Source organism: Vulpes lagopus, chromosome 3 (assembly GCF_018345385.1).
Source record: "Vulpes lagopus strain Blue_001 chromosome 3, ASM1834538v1, whole genome shotgun sequence".
Taxonomy (NCBI): Eukaryota; Metazoa; Chordata; class Mammalia; order Carnivora; family Canidae; genus Vulpes; species Vulpes lagopus.
This window is the reverse complement of record NC_054826.1, coordinates 12,033,913-12,055,334: the sequence shown is the minus strand read 5'-3', so window position 1 is coordinate 12,055,334 and position 21,422 is coordinate 12,033,913.

Genomic DNA, 21,422 nt, shown 5'->3' with positions numbered 1-21,422 from the left:
GCAGGTAGCATGAGCTGGCTGACAAACCTAGGTATTCCATGACCTTCCCAATAATTTGTAGTCAGATAGAGTTCAGTACTATAATTATTTTAAGACTGGGAAGGGAAGAATTGAGCTTATGAAGTCAAATAAAAATCAAATAAGAATAATTTTTATTTAAGAATGTCGCCAAGTGAAAATCACAGAGGGAGTTCCCTTTGAGGGCAGCACACAGAGATCTCATGTAACTATAGGAGAGGTCAGGCTCATTGTGATCAGATGAACAGAAATGTTACACAAGGACAAGTTACTCTTTTTAAGTACATTAACGTGAAATCATTACAAACAGTACTTTTCTAGTTGATCACTAGACTCCATGAAGTATGATTTTACTTGGTTTTGGACTCTGTGACTAAATCTGCTGAAATACTTGGTCAATTTAATTTACTCTAGTTCATTAAGACTCTCTCATATGCACCAGGACAGTTGTTAGGTTTCATAAGTATAGATTTTTGTTGATACAAGATCATTTAATTATATCTAGCCATTCCATGGTTATATGGACAGAACATTAGTAAACTGAACATCAGTTTTCACGCTTCTTGAATATTCTGTGTCATTTATGAAACAAATATCCAATATACCTACCTATTCAATGCATTTTAAAAACATGATAACTAAGAAGAATCTAAATAAATAAGAGGAATCATTCCAGGTCAATTCCGCCTTGGAATCACTATGGGACTGTAATGCATATAAATCTTTTAATATATATATATATATATGTATATATATATATATATATATCTATCTTGTATCCTATTTTTTTTTCAATACACACATAGCTTATTATGTTTCTGCTGTGACTCTCAAAAGATGATGGAATGGAAAGTAGGAATAGTTTCTCGTTTATTACATTGCCAGTTTAATAATTAGTTCATGACTCTGTGCTTGTGGTCAATTGCAGTATTTCTAATCTGTTCCAGGGCCGGTCAATTTCAAATAATATTTCCAAATTGAAATCCATTAATCTCTTTGGTCTGACTTCACTAAAATGTATTTATGGAACAGGTTAATTGGAGCCACCACATCCATGACTGTGAGCCAGTCATTTTGAATGATATAGGTAGCATTAGCTCATGCTAGACCACAGCAAGCTCATTTTCCAGAGCCAATGCCACACTTGCATGCTGGACCTGGGCCGTCACTGAAGGGGTCCTTTTGGAATAGAATTATTCATACTTCACCACTATTTGCAGAAAAGAACAAAGAAGACACCAAAATGAGAAGATGAACACTGTCCAAACCAATAGAAAGTGCTCAACTCCTGTGTGTGAGGAAAGAAGTCAATAAATCTGGAGTCCTCGAAATGATATAGTTCATCTGTCTTTGGATCAGCGTGGTTTACAGAATAGTCAAGTCCACATTTTTTAATAGTGGCCCCCATAATTAGTAGTTTACATTGTATATTCTGTGTCCTTTATGAAACAAATATCCAATATACCTACCTATTCAATGCATTTTTAAAACATGATAACTAAGAAGAATCTAAATAAATAAGAGGAATCTTTCCAGGTCAATTCCACCTTGGAATCACTATGGGATTGTAATGTCCTTATCATTTCAAGGACTCCAGATTTATTGGCTTCTTTCCTCACGCGCAGGAGTTGAGCACTTTCCATTGGTTTCGACAATGTTCATCTTCTCATTTTGGTGTTTTCTTTGTTCTTTTCTGCAAGCAATACTGATTTTTATAAAAACTGTGATGTGTTGAGAGGCTTCATGTTTAGTGTATAGCTGTAGAACCTGACTCCAGCATGAATCAACTGATTATGCAGCATTTATTCTTCTCTTTTATTCCCTTATCAGGAGTCTTTCATAATGCTTCATGTTTCATGGTATAGTATTAGAGAAATTAAATTGCTCAAAATTTTATAATTAATTTTTTTCAGTTTCAATTATGATTCACAGTCTACTAGCCTGGCACCTCCTGGCAGGCAATTATACAAAGTCAGCAAAGGATATGTGTTAAGTTTCTTCTTCATGTGCTTTTCTCAGGAGATATTTTTTCCCCCTTACCCTTTCTCTCTGCCTCCTAAGTCATAGGTAGAATGTATATTGGGGTTAAGTTTGCTTCTTGAACCATAAGCACTCTTCTCAAGTGTGTACAACATTGCTCTCTACTCATCTGCTTTTTTTTTTTTTTTTCCTGAACCTTATTTCTTTTAGTGCCTTTGTCCTTGGAATTTCCAGTCCTCATTTCTGTAACTCTGCCCTTAGTCTCTTTCTTATGTTAGACCAACTGAAGGTGCTGTGCTTATTCTGATCTTCATACCTGGTTCTCTGAGCCTGCCATTCTTTCTTGTATTTATTTAACAGATATTTCTGAGTGTCTTCTATTAACTCACATTGAGTCCACGGTTGTATACCAGGGGAACTTAATGTTAGCCATGTGAGGTGTCAAAGATAAAAACATAGATATGTCAACGGTCTTGTTTATTACTACTTATCTTTGACTTTTGCTAACGTAACCAGTCTTTCTCGACTTCCCCACATAAGTAAAAACACAGGTGAGAAACAACAACTAGCAGACAAATAAGGCTCTAATTTCTCTGGCTTGTTGGCCTCTGGGTAGCACCAGTAAAAGCTGACACTTTTATTTAATTTACTGTGTGCCAGGGACTATTGTAAGTTGTTTTAACCTTCGTAACAGCCCTATGAGAAACACAAACAAAATAATAAAAAAAGGGGGGGAAAGAGGTCACACAGAAAGTTTAAAAAACTTCCCAATCATATCCAGCTGATAAGTGGTGAAGCTGAAATTTGAACCTAACTGCCCTAGTCTCTTCTGGCTGCTATAACAAAATGCACAGACTGGGTGACTCATAAACAACAGAATATTACTCACTGTTCTGGAGAGTGGAAAGTTCAAAATCAGGGTGCCGGTTCTTTAGTGTTGGGTGAGAGCCTCTTCCTGGTTCATAGATGGCCATATTGTTCTACTGGCAGAAAGACTGAGGGATCTTCTCTGCAGTTTCTTTTATAAGTGCAGTGATCCCCAAAGGCCCATCTCAAATACTATCACAGTGGGGATTAAATTTCAACGTACGAATTCTGAAAGAACACAAATATTCAGTCTCCAGCACTGACTAATCTGGTTCTAGGAGTGTTTCTATAAAGTCTAATGTATATCCTGTGAGAGTAAGGGAAGGCCTGCCCTGTTCCTGTGCCAGCCGTAGCATTTCCCAAGGCATTTCTGTGCTTCTTGAGTTTGAGAACACAGACTTAATAGGATTACATCTTGTTCAGTGTTCCAAGTCTAGCATCTAAACCTAAATGAATGGATGTGAGCAACTAAAACTGCAGTTATTATATGTGGATCATGGTTTACAAATTTCTGGAAAGTATGATTTTGAATAATTGAATAGTACACATTCAGATGGTATTTAAGGAATATTGCTTCATATTCTCTATCACACTAAATATCTGATTGGGAGATTTATTTTATTCAGTTTTTTTTTACACTTTTGAGTTCAATATTCATGTTTCAGGTGACCCTTTTCATATGATGTCTTATAGAAGCCTCAAAATCCAGCATGGCCTGGATTGAATTCCTTCATCTTCCCATGCCCCTCTCCTAAGTGGCTCCTTTTATGGATTGTGTTTCAGAGAATGGCGCCATTATCATGGCTTTTCTAGGCCTGATACTGGGGCTTCTTTCTTCAGTTTCCCTGCTTGCTTCACATTACCTTTTACCCCCAATCAGATCATTCCTCATGATACATCTTTTCTACATCCTTAATATTTCTCAAATCCTTTCACTTCTCTTCATCTCCACAACTTAAGTAGTTTATTTTTAACGTTGGCTATTTGTGGTAGACAATTCTCTGTATCTCTGGCCCTCCCGTCCACTGCCTTGATTTTTAGCATGACATACAACATGCTCTATTATGTGGCCCTTGAATACCTTTAGGATTCAACTCTTAGTCCTTGACAATCTCTGCTACCTGTAAGGCGGAACTGCAAGGGCCGTTCTTCAGATGAGCTATGTGCTATATTTCAGTCCTAGGATTCTACTCTTCACTCTGTATGGCATACCCATCTCACCCCTCACTCTTCCTTTTACATCATTCCTGCTCACACTTTCATTCTGCCTTTCCACACAGAATCTGGCATATTATGAGTACTCAAGAAATATATATTAAGGGACTCCTGGGTGGCTCAGTGGTTGAGTGTCTGCCTTTGACTTAGGTCATGATCCCAGGGCCCTGGGATTGAGTTCCGCATTAGGCTATCCACAGAGGCCTGCTTTTCCCTCTGCCTCTGTGTCTCTCATGAATAAATAAATAAAATCTTAAAAAGAAAAAAAAAGAAATACATATTAAATGGATCGTGGAATGATTATAGATGGTCTACCTAGAGAAATGTTAGGAGACTGGTTTAAAGATGAGGAAATATTTGTGTTAGAGAGTGTAGGTGATATTTCCCAAAAGCTTATTGTTTATTTTTAAAACAATAAAACCCCCACCTGGGGGCACCTGGGTCGCTCAGTCAGTTAAGTGTCTGCTTTCAGCTCGGGTCATGATCACAGGGTCCTGGAATCGAGCTCCACATCGGGCTCCCTACTCAGTGGGGAGTCTGCTTCTCTCTCTCCCTCTGCCTTTCTCCCTACTCATGCTATCTCTGTCTCAAATAAATAAATAAATAAATAAATAAATAAATAAATAAAATCTTTAACAAACCCCAAAACACTTAATGCCTAGTTCAAAAGTAGAGTTTTAATAAATGAAGGTATGTACTTGTTATATGAACCCATAGACAGACGAACTTGTTTCTATATTAGTAATAGATAGACTAGTGATCTCATTTTTATTTGTCCCAATTAAAACTATCCTTATCCCTATATATTAGAAGACACTGTGCTAAGTTTCTTTTTTTTTTTAAGATTTTATTCATTTATTCATGAGAGATAGAGACAGAGACAGAGACAGAGAGATAGAGTTAGAGACACAGGCAGAGGGAGAAGCAGGCTCCCTGCAGAGAGCCTGATGTGGGACTCGATCCCAGGACCCCGGGATCACGACCTGAGCCAAAGGCAGACCCTCAACCCCTGAGCCCCCCAGGCGTCCCCTGTGCTAAGTTTCTAAAGGTAATTTCATGATGTCTTTATAATAACCTCTATGCATACAATTTCTCTGAACTGGGTAGACGAATTTATGTGAGTTTCTTGAAACTGTAGACCATTAATATTTATTTTTGTAAATTGTAAAGATATGTGTGATGCTTTAGGTACTTTTGTTGGATGAATAATTTAAAGAATAAAGAAAATCATGGAAAATAAACAGTGTAGTAAAAACATGACTTGACTTATTTAGTAAAATAAGTTCACTTATTTCAGTGCAGGTGGTGGTCAGGATATTACCAGCTTGCACCGATCTAATGCACCCCCAGCATAAGTGGCAGTCGGTCAGCAGAAGCACATGGAGACTTGTCAGTGTGCTTCCATTGACCCTTTCATATATCAGCTTGTTACATCATTGTGGTGTGAGAAATGTCAAACACTCGTTCGGAAATTGAAGTTGCTCTTCTTTGCCCCTCTGCTTGCCTTTTTACTAAGTATCCTCTCTAAATTCTAGAAGTTGACAAATATTCACACCTTAATCAAACTTTAGTTAGGCTCCTCAGAGCCCTCTGTTCAGCTGAACCTTCAGCTTCTGTGTCCATCCTTGTGGAGTCCAGTTTTAGCAAGAATCTTGTCAAGTCGGTTTAAGCAGAATCACCCCACCCTAGATGTCTGATCATCCTTGATAACTGATTGGGTTCCTCACCTTCCACCCTGCTCCCCCCACCCCTCCAACCACCGGGTAATGTCTAATTATCTTAGCCTGGCTTCAGCCAGAAGAATCCTATTAGATTAATTTAGCAAAGAATTATCTTATCCTCTTAATTTTCCATCTACTGACCCCCTCCACTCTGCTCCTTGGCTACAAATTTCCCTTTTCTTTCTTGTATTTGAAGTTGCACCCAGCATCCCTCCCCTACTGTAAAACCCCCTGTGATAGTCCTTTATCTGTTATGACAGTTTCCCTGAATAAAGTCTGCCTCACTGTTGGAACAAGTGTCTGAGTAATTTTTTCTTTAACAAAGCTGAGGTATATAGTGTTCTGTATTTCAATATTGCAAAGACCACAGAACTCAGCAGGGTAACAACTGAAAAGAAGAGGATTTGTCTCTAAGAGCAGGAACCTCAGAGACCAGAAGAAGAGTTCAAGATGAGGACAAAGAGAAGCAAGTCACAGAGTGGCTTTAGGAGTACTCCAGTGGTTAATTACAGTTCTTAGTTATTCTGGAAAATAAATGCTCCGAGACGTATGCAGGTATGAAAGTGTAGACTAGAGACAGAAGAAAAGAAAGAAGATAGAAATAATCTCACAACCTCTTGAAATTATGAAATTATTTTTAAATGGCAATAGTTCTAATCAGGATAATAATGCCATCTTCTTTCTAATTTTTAATTGTTTTTTTAAAAAACCTGAGGCATAGAATACCAAGCAAGGGCAGGTTAAATTTGGAATAGATTTTTCCCAAATTAGGACATCTTGCTCTTCCAGTGCTTCATGGAGACGTGAAAGTTATGAAAATAGTTAAAAATCCCAAACCTGTAATTATGTCTTTTGCCTTAACATTTTAACTGGGATCTTGCTTTGAAAAAGCTTTTGTTCCCTTTGTTCCCCACTCCTGTCACTGCCATTTTGTTTGTCTGAGAGCAGGCAAAAATATAGATCATGAAATGACTTTGGATAAAAATGAAAATAGCAAATGAAGCAGTCAACAAGAAGTCTTTAGGGGGCATTTGCTTCCATCTGTGTATGTGGCACTTTCTTGTGGCTAGGCCTGTGGGTCAGTGGTCATAATTGTTTTTATTCTTTAGATGCAGTTTGTTGTACTGGCTTTCCCCCTGTCACTTGAGTTCAAAATGTTATATCATGAATGAGCAATTTCAGAGCAAGAATGACTGGATATGCTATGTGCTGAAATGATAAAATTGGAGATATTTTCTGTAACTTTTCCCCAACATATCATTTCTCTTTCTCTATGCACCACTTACAACAGATAGTGGGCGAAGAAAAAGAATGTAAGCTTGTAAGAAAGCAAGCAGTACATGAGAGAAGTCACGAGAAAGCAAGAGAAAAAGGCCCTGGCATTTCAAGGAAGTGGCCCGTTATACCTCATCAGTCATGAACAACTGAGATTTTCTTGCAAAGCCCCTTCCTGTAATCACCTCGAGTCTTCTCGTTTTTTTCCCTTGTCCCCTCCACTCCACCAACGCATCCAAACATGATGGCTGCCATAGGTGACCTCACTGCAACTTAATGATGTGATATGTCCTCCTTTCCTTCTTCAGGGTTTTCCAAGGTGACAAGTTCCTTATTTGGCTAATAAGCTAATGCAGGGTGACGAGGAGCCAATCCTTTTCCATCCTCCTCCTTTCATCCTCCAGGAATATATGCCCTTTATGTCATCCCTTATATTGCATAAAGCTGAGGATGACACTACGGTATAAATTTCCTTCCAGAAAACAAAAAAGAGTGTGGTTTTGGCATACCAATGGAGTGATGATGGATGGGATTTTAGCTCAGTATAAGCCCCACTATAAGGAACAAACCATGTGTTGCGACTGCCAAAAAAAAAATAAATAAATACAAATAAAAGCTAATGCAATGCACAGAATGTCCCTCAGCATTCTCATTAAAGGGTTTGCCTACAAACAAAGCTAATGGCAATTATTTGTACAGATTAAATAATGTTTATCAAATTATCCAAATAAATTAATAAAAATTACAGCGTGGCAAAAATTTCTAAGCAGCCAGAGAGACAGAATGCGGGCTTTAGCGATCCCTAGTCCTGCTGAGTTTCTGTGTGGGACTGCCAGCAATTTAGGGGTTCCTTACAGACCGCAGCAGCCACACATTAAAGAGTACCTTGTAGTAAGCACACTGTGTATAATGATTTACCATTTTCAGAGCACTTTCAGTATATTTCTTCAGCAGTAACTGTGATGGGGAGAGTAACTCCTCATTTTACAGATGCAGAACCTGGGAGTCCATGGGGTTTAATACTAAGAGAAGAGAAGCCTTGAGCTAGAAGGTGAGCCTCAGACAGTCAGTTTACTACTATTTGTTTTGGACTGAATGCTGTGTGTTCCTAAAAATCATGTGTTGGAGCCCTAAACCTCTATATGGTGGTATTTGGAGATGGGTCTTTGGGAGGTAATTAGGGTTAGATGAGATCACCAGGGCGGGGCCCTCACGATGAGATTAGCTCCCTTATCAGAAGAGACACCAGAGAACTTGCTTTCTCTCTCTCTCTCACTCTCTCATTCTGAACACATACAAGGAGGAGGTCATGTGAGCACACCAGGAGCCGGCAGCAATCTAGATCAAGAGCAGAGGGCTCCGAATGAAACTTCCCTCTCAGGCACCTTGCTCTTGAAACACCAGCCTCCAGACTGTGAAGGATAAATGTCTGGTGCTTAAGTACCCAGTCTATGGTGTTTTGTTATGGCAGCCTGAGCAGCCTGAGACATTCCTTTCATCTAGCTATATGGTTTAGCTCATTGGTTAGGTATCCCTGTGACATTAAGCGCTAACCAAGACCTGGTGTGCTACAATTTCATCATTATTTTGTACTTTCATTCTTTCATGCAAAAGCATTTTCATTAGTACCTGTTTTGTGCTAAGAAGGGGCGTCAGGTGCTAGAGATACAAAAATGAACAAGCCATATTCAATTTGCTCACATTTTGATAGGGGGATGACCCATACATATAAGAAGATACTAATAATATAATTTGATAAGTGCTGTAATAAAAGTATTAAAGCACTTTGGAAGCATGAAGAAGCTCATGTATTGGAGGAACTCAAGAGATGCTTCACAAGGGAAGTAACATGGATGACTTTTTAAAATGATTACATGTGAGGCTTGGAACCCATCCACCCAGATGCCCTCAACAAGGATGTGGCTGACAGAGGGAAGGAGTGAGGGCAGGCATCACGGAGGCAGGCAGCTGCAGTTCTTGGGCTTTGTACCTGGCATTATGGTCAACAGCAACCTAGCACTTCTGTCTACACTGAAATCCCCCCAGGGTTTATGTAAACCCAGAATCCTGAGTCTTGACCCAGATATGACCTAGCAGAATGTAATCTCCGGGCATAGCACAGTGAAATAAGCATTTTTTTTTTTTAAACAAAGACACATCATACCAAATCTTTTTATTTTTATTTTTATTTTTTTATTTTTATTATTTATGACAGTCACAGAGAGAGAGAGAGAGGCAGAGACACAGGCGAGGAAGAAGCAGGCTCCATGCACCGGGAGCCCCATGTGGGATTCCATCCCGGGTCTCCAGGATCGCGCCCTGGGCCAAAGGCAGGCGCCAAACCGCTGCGCCACCCAGGGATCCCAAAATAAGCATTTTTAATAAGCACACCAGGTAATTGATACTCACTGTAGTAAGAATAATAATGCACTGAGGATACGGGAAGGAAAATTAGGCTTTCTTTGTATTTCAGCGTGGAAGAATTCTGATGTCAGATTTCCTACATACTTGTACATAGCCCTTTATAGTCCAGTTTTTTTTTGTTGTTGTTGTTTCAGCAATGAAATTTCTTCATAGCCCTACTTTCAAAGCATCCATACTGCTCTGTCAGTAGAATAATTCCTCCTTTTCCTCTTGATTAATGAGCAGAGCATCATCTGTTTTGTCAAGGTGATTCAGTTCTCTACTTCTACCTGAAAGATCTTACAGTTGGCTAATAAGAAACGAGGCTGCACAGCACAAGGCCTGGTGAACAATTACTACTAAATAGAGATAAGTTTCCTCCCACAGCATCCTCCTATTCCATTGTCTCCGAACCCCTCCCTGAATTTAAACCACATCACAGGCATCAATTAATCATATTTAGATTCTTCTTAAAAAATGCTGAACATGTAATTAAGATTAAGATACTCTGAGGGCTTTCTCTACCTTTGAGGTCAATTCCTCCCTCTCTTTGGATGTTTGTCATTTAACCTCTCTTTTTCTATAAATGACAAATGTACCTGGCCTGAAAGAACTTTTCTGAACATTCAGCAGTGATGTTAGTCAACTGCTTAGCACATAAAAAGTGCCAAATAATAGCTATGTGATGTGCTGGGCAGAAACTCTCTTTGGAACATCTGTGGTACTTGACCCTTTCTGTGATTCTCTTTTCTTGACAAATTATGTCATATTGCTTCACTGCACATGAGAGAGCAACAAGATATAATGTAAATAATTAAAGCCAAAATTCTTATCATCTATTTATGTAACATAGGAATAAAGAACAGCAATGATGTAGCACCACGGTATTTGATGCAATAAGAAATCAAGTATTTTTTTTTTTAACTTTTAATTTTGAAATAATTTGAGACTTACAGAAAAGTTTCAAAACCAGTAGGCTATCCATAAATCCCTTAGCTGGTTTCTCCCAAGTTTAACATCTTACATAACCATTGTATGATGTTCAAAACCAGGACACTAACATTGGTGTGATATATTCACTAAACTATAGACCTTGCTCAGATTTCAACCGTTTTTCCACTAAGGCTCTTTTTCTGTTCCAGGATCCCACTTTACATTTACCTGTCCTGTCTCCTTCATCTTCTCCAATCTATGACAGTTCCTCAGCCTGTTTTTGCTTTCTTTTTTTTTTTTTTAATTAACTTTTATTGGTGTTCAATTTACCAACATACAGAAAAACACCCAGTGCTCATCCCGTCAAGTGTCCACCTCAGTGCCCGTCACCCATTCCCCTCCAACACCCGCCCTCCTCCCCTTCCACCACCCCTAGTTCATTTCCCCGAGTTAGGAGTCTTTATGTTCTGTCTCCCTTCCTGATATTTCCCAACATTTCTTTTCCCTTCCTTTATATTCCCTTTCACTATTATTCATATTCCCCAAATGAATGAGAACATACACTGTTTGTCCTTCTCCGATTGACTAATTTCACTCAGCATAATACCCTCCAGTTCCATCCATGTTGAAGCAAATGGTGGGTATTTGTCGTTTCTAATGGCTGAGGAATATTCCATTGTATACACAGACCACATCTTCTTTATCCATTCATCTTCCGATGGACACCGAGGCTCCTTCCACAGTTTGGCTATTGTGGCCATTGCTGATAGAAACATCGGGGTGCAGGTGTCCCGACGTTTCATTGCATCGGAATCTTTGGGGTAAATCCCCAACAGTGCAATTGCTGGGTCGTAGGGCAGGTCTATTTTTAACTCTTTGAGGAACCTCCACACAGTTTTCCAGAGTGGCTGCACCAGTTCACATTCCCACCAACAGTGTAAGAGGGTTCCCTTTTCTCCGCATCCTCTCCAACATTTGTTGTTTCCTGCCTTGTTAATTTTCCCCATTCTCACTGGTGTGAGGTGGTATCTCATTGTGGTTTTGATTTGTAAGAAATCAAGTATTTTAAAGGAAAAGTTTGAAAAAAGACCAAATAGCAACATGGGGTGCCACTGGGAACTTTCTTTCCTTTGAAAGAGCTCCATGTCCCTGCCTATCAAAGCATGTGCTATATATAATCACAGCTGCCTTCTGGATTGTTTGGAAATCTGGGAGTTACCTTTGATTTCTTCAGTCTCCCCCACCAAACCAGTTGATCCTACTGGTATCTTTGAACTTGTCTATCTTTTCCCAATTCTACTTCCACTCACTTATCTATCACACCAAATTTTTTCCATTGTCTATTTTAGTTACCCTTTAACTGGTCCATGTACTCCCTTATTATATCTCTTCCAACCCATTCTTCACACAGTAGCCAGAGTGATTCTTTAAAAATGTAAATCAAATATTGTCTTTCTCCCCTTACATCCTTCAGTGGGTTCCCAATGTACATAGAACATATGAGTTTCCTTACTTTCAGTTATAGAAGCATCAATATGTTGAACTCTGCTTACTTCTCCAGCTTCATTTTAAACCAGTTGCACTTTCTCACTGTTGCTCAAGTACACCCTTTAGTTCTTAGAATACTCCAAGCTCCAACCTACCTCGGAGCATCTGTGCACAATTTTTCCCCTGTAGAACCTTTTTACAATGTGTCCTTCCCTCACTCCTTCATATTATTTGAATCTCAACCAAAATGCTATTTTAAAAGTTAGCAATTTTCTGGGGTTAAAAAAAAAAAGGAAATCTCAGCACTTCCAAGCACTGTTTAATGTTTGTTACCACCAACCTGATCATGAGCTCAATGTGAGCACTGACCAAGTTTTTTAACTTATCACTGTGTACTCAGTGCAGAGAATAGTGCCTTGACAATTACTTGGGATTTAATGGATGATTGTTGAATAAATAAATGAACAGTAGAGAAGGTGGATCCTGTTTTGGGGATATCCATTTGTAGAAACCTCCTAATTAGCTTGTATATCAAAAAAAAAAAAAAAAAAAAAAAAAAGAAAAAACCTTGGAAATAAGCTCATAGTACAAGATGGGAAGAACTGAAATTACATCTGAGAGTGAAGAGTCAAGGAAGAGAAATGGAGAGAGAGAATAGCTGCTAGACAGATGAATAAAAACAAAACAAAACAACATAAAATACTCTAATGTGTTCTGTTGAGGGACTGAGTATAACACTGAGTTTCTCTATTTGCAATTTTTTTTACATGCCGTTGATGTAAACTTAGCTCTCCCAAGTTACCAGAAAAGTATGCTAAACACGAAGCCTGATGTATGCTTTAGGTATGTCAGTTATCTACTTTTGCATAGCAAATTATCACACAAATCAGCATCTTAATATACATTATCTCAGTTTCTATGGCTCAGAAACCTGAGAATGGTTTAGCTGGGTCTTTTATTTCATGATCTGTCACAAGGCTGCAGTAAAAATATTAGCCAGGGCTGGAGTCTCATCTGAAGGCTGGACTGGGGCTTTCCAAGTGTTGGACTGAGGGCATCAGTCTTAGGGGTTGTTAGACAAAGGCCATCTTTGATTCTTTGCCATAAGGGTCTCTCCAGTATGGCAGCTTGCTTCATAAAATTATGTAGTCCAGAAGGCAATAGAGAAAATCTGCTAAAAAGATAAAAATGACAGCCTTTCATTACCTTCCAACAGAAGTCATATTCTATTACCTTTTCAATATTTAGTCAGTCACAAGCAAGTCACTAGGTTTAGGCCAGATTTAATGGGGGTGGGCAGCTATTGTATAAGGAGTCATTATGGGCCAACTCAGAAGTCACCTACCACAGTATGTTTTTTGATGTTTTGGTTAGGAGTATGTGTGTTTGTATGTGTATGTGTGCATTTAGGAAGACTAAAATTTACGTTTAAAGTGACACAATTCAGTAGGAACAGACAGCTGAAACAGGCATAATTGTGGAAACATATATTCCCTGAAAATATGAAGAAAATTTGGGACAGCCATTTGCATGGTGTTGATAAAGGTCTGAATCATTATTACTTAGGTCCCATGGGGCACTTGGACCTTTAATTCTAACATACTCTAGTAACTGGATTATCTAGAGCACTGCCATAACTTTCCACTTTGCCTTCCCTGACAACTCTTTTGGAGATATAATACATAAAAAAGTTCTAAAGGTTGCCAAAGAGTTAGGAGGCAGTTTTATAAGACTTTGCATCAGAGTCTGCACTTGAGTTGTACAAAGCCTCTAAGTTATTTTATAGTTGATCTCGGCTTAAGGTCTAATGTAGAATGTCAGAAGTTCTCCAGTGATCCAGCACTAACTCTGAAACTGTAAGCGCTATGATTGATTGGATCAGAAAAATGTTTTATTACAAAAAGTGGATTATTAATATACTTATAGTAACAAAACTTTCTTTTATTTAAAATCAACTGTATTGAGTGTTCTCTGTGTGCCAGGCATTGTGTTCGGCAGTTTCTCAGGTATAAATTATACATTGCTAAAATAACCACGGTGAGTAAACAATTATGAAGGCTGATAGTAGAAGAGGAGTCTGTACAAAATGTTCTAGCTTGAGAGACTGGGTCATTTATGAAATAATTATTTGAAATATGATGAGAATAAGTTTGACTATGGGCAGATAGGAGATGGCAAGTTCTGTTTTATCCATAAAATCTGACAGCATATATAATGATGTCATGAAGAGTGTGGAAATAGAGGGATCATATTGGGAAGTATCATGAGTAAGGAATGTAAGGTGAGATACCTGCTGTCCATCTTTTTTTTAAATATCAGTGTTATTCAGAGTCGATTCCAGCAGCTTTTTTTACTTTCTTTATGCCAAAAATGTAAGAATGCAATTGGTAGCAATAAATGCCTTTAGTATGATTGATGAATGAGTATTTATGTAGTAGTTGACACTTTGAGAACAGTGACACCTTCCAATAAGAACAGGTAGAACTTAGTGGTGGTGTGGTCACCTGATTGCATCAGGATGATCTCCTTTGCCTTTGGACCCACAGGAAAGCTGACTATTTGACTCTGTTAATGGACAGAGTAACATTCAGTAACCATGACAGTTGATGCTACTTTCCAAAAATGGAATTAGACATACTTTTCCAAATGATAAGTGCCCCATCTCTCCCCTTGTTCAGTCTCATTAAACCCTAGGAAGATCGTTATTCCAAAAATTCAGTTGGCATGGTAGTAAAGAAGGAGTCCTGCTCAAAAGGGCCTGCTGTACAGAGTGTAGTTGACTGACAGTTTGCATGTGGGGACAATGGTTCCCTTAGGCTGATACCAGCTGATGGCAGAGCATGGCAAAGGTACTTGAGTAGGTAGGGCCTTCCTCTCCAATCCTGGGCTCTTCTAATAGGCAAAAGGACTCCCCTTTGTCCTGGTTAAGACTTTCTTAGTCTTGTGCTGTGGTGTAAGGATCTTCTCACTCAATGCCTCCTTTTCTATTTCCTTTCATAGGTGTCAGACCTGCGTCACTATCTGAAAACTCTTTCCATCTATTTCTGCTTCTCCCTTTTCTGCCCTTCATAGGTGACTTGAACTGTTAAAAATCTCTTAAGCATGTTTAATGCCATCTTGGTGTCAATGTGTTGAAGGACCTGAACTGCCCCAGGTAGTAAGTTCACCATCATAAGTGATGATTGTGCCATACACTATTTTTAAGAGCATCCACAGTTTCTGAAATCAGCCTGTAGAAGTTGGCATAGTGACAAGGTTGTGGATGGCATTGATAGACTTAGATTCCTCAGTTGGATCAAAGTGGAGTTACATTTTGAGTACTGCATTTTATTTAAGAAATCAGAGCAGTATATTACCATATTAGGAGAATTCTTTGTTCAAAATAGGATTTTCAAATTTGGAATGTTTTTCCATTTCTAGGACAATTAAGTCACTCAGAACACTATGTTTGCATATTATGTCAAATGGATGAGGTATTTCATAATAATAATAATAATAACAATAATAATAATAATAATGGCCTGGTAGGTCGAAGAAGGCATATTTGGATTGAGCGTATTGTTTTTCTATGTGTTTAGATATATGTACATGTGTGATGTTGGAGATTTGTTATGGACTGAGCAAAACTCAGAATATGAAAATTTCATCCATCCAATGTATAACCACCCCCAATTCACACTTTTCTGTTCAATCATGGTAGTTTGGAGTCCCAGCAGGATTCTGGTCTCCGTGGTGGGAGCCTTCAGGTCCATGCTGTGCCTCACTGTGTTACTCAGTACAATGCTTCATACATGGTCGATGCTCAATAAATATTAATTGAAAAAAAAGAAGGACATTACGAGCAGGAGAGTTTTAATGATGAGAAAATGTGACTCTATTCTAGTATTCTGACCATTTTTATATGTAGAATAATGCATTAATCACAACTAGTCATAATTGTGTCTATTCTTCTATGATCTGTATTTCTTTAACACTGATTACTTTTTATGTGATGAGTAAATAGGGGAGTGATGTTGGTATAATATTAAGGAGGGGTTGGCTTATACATGATTTTTCTCACGGTGTTAATTCTTTTTAAGTGATTGGGCTGAGCTCTCTCATAATTAAATGCTTTAGCAATGTGTAAAGTCCTTATGAAAAGATCTGAAACTCTACAGAAGTGCCTTGTTTTAGTGCAAACCGGGCTTGGCCTCCACTATGTTATGCTACAGTGAAATGTAAGTGCATGTGAAGGGCATGGTGCTGACATTTCCTCCCTTATTTAAAACAGTGGATTAACACAACAGCCTAGTCTGGATAAGATTTTTGATTTTGATGACTATGTCTCTATTGAAACAAATGCCCTCCAAGAAGTGCATCTCAAAGCAAAATGTTTAAGTGCCAGAGTTCATGTTGCAAAGAGCTAACTGTGATACTTGATGCCAATGACAGCATATTTCAGATGTATTTGTGTTTTTATTAGGATTGACATTGGTTTTGATATTCTGGATATAGTACTTTTTCAGTGATAGGTTCCAACCCTGTTTTTTCCCAGAGCCAATGTTATTTTTACCGTGTGATTTTACAGAAAGCATGTCTTCTCCCAATGTCTACAACACACACATATAAATATATATAGCGTGATAGCAAGAATGCTTTTATTTAAAAGAAAAGCAATAGAGTAACTTGGTTAGGAATTCATCTCTAGAATCAAATTGGTTAGATTTAAGTTTCAACTTGGCCAATTCTGAGCTGAGTATATTTGACCATGGCACTTAATATTCTGTACTTTGGTATCTACAGTGGTAAGTGGGGAAAATAATAGGATCTGTCTCATTGGGCTATTGTGTAACACGTGAGTTGATGTAGTAAAGAGCTTAGAAGAGGGCCAGGCATATAGTAGGGAGTCCACTGATGCTAATTGTTGTTATGGAATAAAGCAGCTCTTTCCCCAGCTAAACCACATGAGCGAGAGTTCGCCCTGCTATGCGAAGACTTGGCATGGTTTCATAACTGGGACCTCAACATAGAAATTTCTTTAAGGCTTGACTCATAGTTCTTGGTAGGCATTTTAGGAACTAGTCCTCTTTTGAATTTGTACTCATTATTGCTACAACCTGTTTTAAAATTTTGGCTAGAGTCACTAGACTGTGACTTAAATTATAACTTTAAAACTGATTTCCTCTAGTTACTTGTACTCCATACAGTAGAGTTCATCACACACTTACTGCTCCTACTTGGCATTTTCTTTTACTCTTTTTCTTGATAAATTATGACCTGTTATACCACTTCCTTTATATGTGAAATTGTTGCAGTATAATAGAAACAAGATGTAATATCAATAAAATGATCTATCATAAATACAGCTAAAACTGCAAAACAGATGTCCAAAATTAAGTGATACAGAATTAAAGGATACTTTTTTTCCCTCTAGGAAAAAGCCGATGAAACCAAAGATTAGAACAAGGACAAAAGCCTTTTAGTATCTCTAGCAATATTTGTATTTTGGGGGAATCTTTGGGAAAATTGGATACGTGCTGTTTGGGAGTTTGCTTTAAGAGTGGGATCTCGGGGCACCTGGGTAGCTCAGTGGTTGAGAGTTTGCCTTTGGCTCAGATCGTGATCCTGAGGTCCTGGGATCGAGTCCCACATCAGGTTTCCCGTGGGAAGCCTGCTTCTCCCTTTGCCTATGTCTCTGCCTCTCTCTGTGTCTCTGATGAATAAATAAATAAAAATCTTAAAAAAAAAAAAAGGAGTGGGACCTCTGGGTTTATATGTCCTTTATAAAATGCTTGGATTTCCAAAGTAGTCATTCGTGGCCTGGGGTTAAACAATGCTCTCTTCCAGCTGAGTGTTTTAAAATGACTTTTAAAATGGTAAACCAAGTATACCGTCACTGGATTAAGCCTGATGATCAAGCTGAGTGATAGGTTAGACAAAAAGATTTCAAAGATCCTTTGAATCTATAAAACACTCATTAATAATAAAGGGGGCTCCAACACCTGAGAATGTTTTGTTGTCCTCCATTCATAGTGGAAGGAAAATATGAGAAAACCAAGGACTTTAGCAGAAAAGGACTATATGGAAGCTAGAGTTCCCTGTTTTCAAATTCTCTATAGGACTGGGGCAAGAATCTCTACTATGAATACATATAAATAAAATTATGATAAGAGGAAAAAAACAAATTATATATCAAATACCTACCTCAGGCTCTGAGATTGATATATACCATTTCATTTAATTCCCTCTCTCTATCCTCCACCCCCCAAAGAAAAACAGGACTTCAACTTAGACATAATTGTTTTTACTTTAGGGGTAAGAGATCAGGCTCAGAAAAACTGGGCAATGAACAGGTTACTCACAGTCTGTTTTCTTCCCACTATATCAGACCTTGCGTAGGATCTTCCTATTCTAGTTCCCCCTTGTTGACGTAACTTCTAGTTTCAGACCATTAGACTGCACTCTTTTCCCACCAATCCTCTCACTTTTAGCCTGTATAAGTCAGAATTTGAAGGAAGTGTGCCAGCATTGAATGTCAGCAGGCTGTCTAGAGGAGACCTCAGGGTGCATCTGCCCTGATGATTGACTTACTCCCTAATCTCTCAGTTTTGCAGGTCAGAAACTTGGTTTTTAGAAGTATTGAGAGTGACTGTTTCCTTGTTAACTAAATCCATACATGTTGATGTTTGAAGCCAAAATATCAGTTGATTTCATTTACAATAGTAATCTGGCCAAGATCCTGAACTCTTACATCCCCTGGCTAATACGTTCATTCTTTGCAGATACATGTCTTAAAAAGCCACATTATAATCACAAAATTGTTGGTGACTACTGAGTCATTAGAACAGAAAGAATTAGTGATTCAGTGAGTGTTGATGGCATCTGGTAAATTAATATAGAGTATTCACATCCAAAATACATACATGAAAAACTGATGAATAGAGTCAAGTCCTTGGGCAGTGGACACTGTCAATGCTGTTTTTATCTCTCTCTCTCTCTCTCTCTCTCTCTCTCTCCCCCTATCCATCCACTCACCCATCTATCTATCCATCCTTGTCTCATACATGCTTGTGTTTCTGACAGTTCAATTTCTGATTGACTCATAACTCAAATTTTGGTGATTCCAGGGAGAACTTGTAGAACTTAGTGTGGCTTTACACATATGTGTTTTAATCCATTTAGTGTTGATTTTTAAATTAAACTTTCAAGCAGTAGCCTTATTTCTCTTAATTGGAAATGAATTTAGAGTTGCATGGAGGAAATCCCTCTGTACATCACAAAGCCATAGATACAAGATTTCTTTTCAAAAGAAAAGGACATATATGCCTTAGGACAGAGATCTGTGAGGATTACATTTTTGGAAATGATAATTAAGAGTTAGTGAGGTATTAATAATGGGACACTATACTTATATTTTGCTTCAGGAATTTTGTCTAAGAACTCTTACATATGGAGGCACCTTTTCTCAGATCATGTCTTATGGGAAGAAAATAGTCAATGGCTGCCTCCAGGATGAGATTCAGAAAGTTTTGGGAAAGATAGGCCTCAAAAATTTTTCTCACCATCTGTCTGTAATTCAACCTTTGAGACAAATTTCTTTGAGTTTTAAAATCTTTTCCATTTAAAAAATTCCTTAGAATGTAGTGCATCTATCTGGGATAACACATTAGGCCAATGTTTATCAAATGGATATCATTAAACAAGATGCAGTTATAATTTCAACATCTGGAAATTCTCTAGAAGAATTTAGTTTTAATAATGTAATGATAATATATGCATATTCTGGATCATCTGAATAACTATGTTATAAATGAGTACGTTTTTCTAATTTAAAGCCTAAATTTATGTTTTTGTTGTTTTTGGTATCAAATATTATTACTTTAATTGTCACTGGCTCATTAATGATGGGATTCTTAAAAAAAAAAGGTCAAACACTATTTGCAGTATACAAACAAATCTTCTTAAAAATTTACAGTACAAAAAGAAGTGGGAGAATGGAATTCTAGCAAAGGGTAGTGGAAATAGATTGTGCTGGATAATTAGCATCTGGATGACTCTTGATTTGAGGCAAATGGACATTTAAATCCTACCAATGGGGTGATCAGGTTGAAGTCAAGCTTCCTTATATCAATTACTTCCTGAATTTGAATTAAAGATTATTTTATTGTCTGTTACCTTATCCCTTAGAGAAAAATATTGATGTCTCTGATTCCCAGTAGTGAAAAATGGGATGCCTTCCTCTATTGTGAGAGATTAAAATTGTTTGAAGTGATTTTTCATCACAGAATCACACAGTGGCTTACTTTTTATTTTTAAGAGTTTGTGGATTGATTGCTTACATACAGAGTAGGTTTAGAAGATTCTTAGATATTGATTTAAGAGTCTCAACCTATATAGATCCAAGAAATATGTTTTCCTTTCTCTTTACACCATTGAGCTCAACCTATTCTCCCGAGTTTAGGATATCATTTGAATTTCTGGGAAAAAAAGATGGCTAAAAGCTCTGAGGATTCTAATGGCTGTCATGTTCAATAAGACTCATTAGTTAATGTAATAAATCTGTTACTAGAAACCAGAAACAACAGTTACTTTGATGAAGCATCCGTGTGAATGGAGAAGTTTTCCTAAGAAAATTGTGGTTGTATTCCACTACCTACCACACAATGCAACTCGTTTGCTTCTTCTTCTTTTAAATTCCTATTTCTTCCTTTGACTTTATTTTCTGTCTTTCTGATCTAAAACCTTATATTTTCCTTACTTTTTATTATTCTCTATTTTCTTCTTTCTTCTTATCCTGTGAAAGAGAGAAGAATTTTTATTGATGCTGGCATTTATGTGTACAATAGTTCATTCATTCACACACCCTACAAAATAGGTAAATTGAGACCACGAATGTATAAATAACAGCCTTAAGACAACTAATAAATGATAGAAGCAATTTTGAATTCATGTGTTAGACACGAGTATTCCATACATAAAATACTATTTATCTTGCTGTATAGTATCTCACAATGTATAACATATAGGTATCAACTATCCGCCTATCTGTATATGACTACAGTGTGCTAAAATCCCTTTCTTCCTTCCTTCCTTTCTTTCTTTTTCTTTTTTTCTTTCTTTCTTTCTTTCTTTCTTTGATTTGAGGCAAATAGTTGGGCTCCAAATATTTGTTGAATAGAAGACATATCTCTATTAGAATATTTCTATCCTATTCTGGTGTATATAGAGTATGCAGTATTCATGACCACAGATACAAGATGCAATCGAAGCACTTAAATTTAATTTACTTTTCATTTAATGCCCCAAATCCAAAGTTTAGAAACATGAAGAAATTTGTACATGCTATCAATATTGGATGCTGTACAGTGCTTGCCATCAGAATTCATATTCTTCGATAATAGGATTAACATCACTTTAGAAAAAAGGGTAATGACAGATTAAAAAATTAAGTTAACTTAGACATAGGATTACAAACTGAGTGTATTTATATTTGGAGGTAATCAATCATTGCATGTGCCGGAGATCTATAAAAGATTGGCCTCA